At 44.8% G+C, this 4106-nt stretch overlaps 1 long non-coding RNA gene across 1 annotated transcript; it reads right to left on the reverse strand.

The window, feature by feature from the left end:
• Nucleotides 1–578: 578 nt before the first annotated feature.
• Nucleotides 579–3476, reverse strand: LOC112845641 (uncharacterized). Its single transcript, XR_003218510.1, has 3 exons — nucleotides 3433–3476; nucleotides 2781–2897; nucleotides 579–634 (listed from the first exon to the last, which is right to left on the reverse strand). It is a non-coding gene; the product is annotated as an uncharacterized LOC112845641 (long non-coding RNA).
• Between the last annotated feature and the right edge of the window lie 630 nt (nucleotides 3477–4106).

Genomic DNA, 4106 nt, shown 5'->3' on the forward strand with positions numbered 1-4106 from the left:
ATACAGGTAACAATGTACAGAATATGTATAGAAAATTGAGAAAATTGTACGGAGACATGTATAAAATGTAGAGTAAACTAACAAGCTGGTGAGTAAGATGACCAAAGGAATGTTAAGCTGCATTATAGAGTCTGACAGCTGCTGGTAAGAATGACCTGCGGTAGCGCTCAGACAGAGCTGGCCCTCCTGACCAGCTTGTTGAGTTTCCCCCGTCCCTCTCTGCCATTCCACCACTCCAGCAGACCACAGCATAGAAAACAGCAGACGCCACCACAGTGTCATAAAATGTCCTGAGGAGTGTCCTGTTCACCTCAAAGGATCTCAGCCGCCGTAGCAGGTGGAGACGACTTAGACCCAGTAGAGTGGTTGAAGGAAAAGGAAAAGGGGGACAGGTGAGGTGCATTTCATGTCCCCGGTGCTGTGGGGGTTGCAGAGAGTGTGACGAGCTCTGGTGGATGGGGGAGGGAAGGCTACTGAATCAAACCTGTTAAAAAACTGGTTCAGTCTGTTAGCCAGAACCTGGTCTCCAGACTCTGGACCCCCTCCGCTCACAGTGCTCCATCCAGTGATGGTGTTCAGTCCTCTCCACACACCTCTGGTGTTGCTCTGCTGGAGCTGCTCCTCCACCTTCTTCCTAAAGGAAGCATTACATTTAGAAAATAAAATACTTGTTTTATATTTGTTTGTATTTTTTGTAAGATAATACACTACATACACGGAGTTTATCTGGACGTAGTGTTTTCAGTGTCATCCAAGTGACTCTAGAGGATGAAAAGCTGCTGGAGTGTGTGCTAATGTCTATAGCAGGGTGTCCAAACTACGGCCCGCGGTCCATTTCTAATTGGCCCGCAAGAAATGTTATAAATAGAATAGAATATGGCCCGCACTTCAACTTTTGCTTGAGTGTAATGCACTTCTTAGTTTTAACACCAGGGGGAGCTGCTGTTGATCAAGGCAGTTGCTCCACCAAAAAGGACAATCCTAGAAGAAATTTACCCCAAGTTACTGAACATGGCAGAACCAAAGAAGCGAAAGGTAGAAAGTGTGTGCAGAAAATTTCAGACACGTGGGAGAGTGAATATTTCTTCAAAGAATTCAAGGGGAAGTGTCTGTTTGATCTGCACTGAAACTGTGGCAGTTATGAAAGAGTGTAATGTACGACGTCATTATGAAACCAAATATCAGAACTATGCATCCTACACTGGTGCTGAGCGAGAGCAGAAAGTAAAGCAATGGTAGCTGTCCTGCAGGGTCAGCAACAGTATTTTTTTGTGCTCAAAAAGTCCAGGAAAAGTCTACAATAGCCAGCTATGAGGTCGCCCAACTCCTCGCAAGACGTGGAGTTACAGAGGAGCTGCTCGATCTTAAGAGTCTAAAAGGCACAACAACAGGTATGGATATTTTTGGAAGCTGCGTCAGACTCAACTGACAAAATGGACAAGCTGTGTGAAGATACAACAGACGGGGCTCCAGTTATGGTGCACACAAAGGAATGGCGTCTACGATGTGCGCTGAGGTGAAAGAGGCTGGAGGTGAGGCTGTTGAAATGCACCGTACTGTTCACCAAGAAGCCCTTTGTGCCAAGACAGTCAATCTTGGAGATGTAATGAACACTATTGTAAAAACTGTCAACATAATTCGAGCAAGAGGACTGTACCACGGAGAATTTCAGGCTTTCCTTTCTGATGCGGATGCTGAATATGGGGATCTACTCTACTACTCTACGCGCTGGCTAAGCCGCGGTGCCGTGCTGAAGCGTCTTTACTCCCTGAGATCAGAAATTGACCATTTTTGAAAGAGAAGACCGACCTCTTCATGAGCTGAATGACCCTCTATGGTTGGCAGACCTTGCATTTTTAGTTGATCTTACTGATCATTTAACCACCCTGAACAAGAGCCTACAAGGGAAAGAGCAGCTTGTACCACAACTTTATGCGCACATGAAAGCATTTTGTGTGAAGCTCAATCTCTTTAAGACACAAGTGCGCAACTTCAACGTTGTGCACTTCCCCACACTGTCCAAGATCAGAACTGCTTATCCACAGGCCAACCTTTCTGCTAAAAAAGGGAAATATGTGTCTGTGATTACATGTCTCGAAACAGAATTCAGACAGCGCCTCCAGGATTTTTCTGCCATTGAAAAAGAAATCAAGCTATTCGCGACTCCTTTTTTGGTGGATGCCGAAGAAGTGGAAGAGAATCTGCAATTAGAGCTCATCGAAATCCAGTGTGATGAATCTCTGAAGAATCAGCATCAGCAGCTTTCCCTCCCCGAGTCCTACAGGAGCTTGGAAAAGGAAAAGTTTCCTCTGATGAGACGCCAGGTGAAAAAAAATGATCAGTCTGTTTGGCTCAGATTTGCTCCTTGATGAAATGACATTTGTCTGGATTTTTGGCACAAGTGGCGTCGGATCAGCACTGCAGCTGGATGGCCGATTTACATACCCAGCGCAGCTGATACTCACCAGAAATCTACACTATTGGACAGACGAGCCAAAAGATCAGATCATCTTCTCTGAATAAAGCTGTGGTGATAATGGGGAGGAAGAAACAAGCACCAGCACAAGCTGGTCTTTGCCAACAGCTATCTCTGCCAGAACAGAGACCAAAGAAAATACACTGACACCTCTGATCTGGGGGAAGCCATCGTAAAAATATTCATGCTTAGACAAACGTTTAAAAGCAAATAATGGTTTCATAGGTTATCACTAGGCTTTATGTAGCCTGAGGTTTGGTGTCAGAAGGTGTGGATGTACAAGAACAATGACAGAGGTACATACTGTCTCCCAGGCCTGTCACCTTGACCTTGCTAAGGTCCAGTGTGGCTGCCACGACGACACTGAAAGGGCTCTTGGGAATGTGATCTCCACCGTAGGTCACGCAACTCCCAGGGGACCCTGTCACAGGAAAGGGAAGCGATCCACATCCTCCCATTTAATATGATGCATAACAGCCAGAAGAACGCTTCCTTGTCTTATAAGAACCCACATAATACAAAGTAACTACAAAGTAACTACAATCCACGCCCGCATGTGTGAGCATTTCTTCTCTCGCCTGTTGCACAGGTGTATATTTAACAGTGTGTGTTGTTGTGGTTGCTGATGATTTCAAAGTCTTTCACAGCCTGCTGCTACTACTGCTTTGACTGGTACACAGTTCAAGTGACAGCTCAAAAGGACCTGTTTACATTAGCATAAAAACTATAACCCTTTTTTTTTTCATGTTTATTCTTGTTTTTAAATCCTTGCCATTGTGATTGTTAATTTTGATCTTGTCAATTTCGTCAAACATTTTCATAAAAGTGTTATGAAGAGTTGTTCCATGTAGTATGACGGAAAACATTCCGACCGTATTATAGACCAATAAACTAAATAAACAGACTGTTTTTTGTTAGTACTCTCTGACTTTGTGAGGCAGTACAGGTATTCTTACCACTGCGGCTGAGTCCTGGTCCCTCTGCCTTGAGAAGGATCCACTTTGACCCTGAACGGTGTCATTGGAATAGCCTAAACCCAAACAGCCTTTGTCCTGATGGCAGAGGACAAAGGCTGTGTTAGCATGTTACCTTTGCAGGTAATGCTCTACAGTCATTTTTAGCCTCAAACAGCAGGTGGGTTAAATAAGTTTCCCTGTAATATCTGTTTCTAAACATGTTACTGTTGTTTGGAATATTTCTTTGACATGATCATATGTTTGCGCTCTTTACTCTCACACACAGTTTTATGGAGCTTTACCTTGACCAGACTCTGAGCAGTCAACAGTGAAGTATGTTGGCTTGAAGGCTTGGAGGCCCGTCTTTGCCACTCCAGGGTCAGAGACCTTCACCTTGTTTGGATGACAGCCTGCTCCGATATTCATCTGTGGGCACAAACACCAAAACTCAAGAGACTTTTCAGTGAGAAGAAAAGGCAAACCCTGCATGCAAGAGTGAAAGTGAGTGCATACTCACCCTGAATGGACTCTCAGTCTCCCCAGGAGACCATCACAGTCTGCTTCACAGGCTTACGTGGGGTGTAGGTGCAGGTGTATGTGCTGTTGCCATTATCCTTAACCTGGACATCCACAGAATTGACTTCACCATCCTGTGCAGAAGACAAGGGATTAGT

The sequence above is a fragment of the Oreochromis niloticus genome, unplaced genomic scaffold, assembly GCF_001858045.2.
Source record: "Oreochromis niloticus isolate F11D_XX unplaced genomic scaffold, O_niloticus_UMD_NMBU tig00008352_pilon, whole genome shotgun sequence".
Taxonomy (NCBI): Eukaryota; Metazoa; Chordata; class Actinopteri; order Cichliformes; family Cichlidae; genus Oreochromis; species Oreochromis niloticus.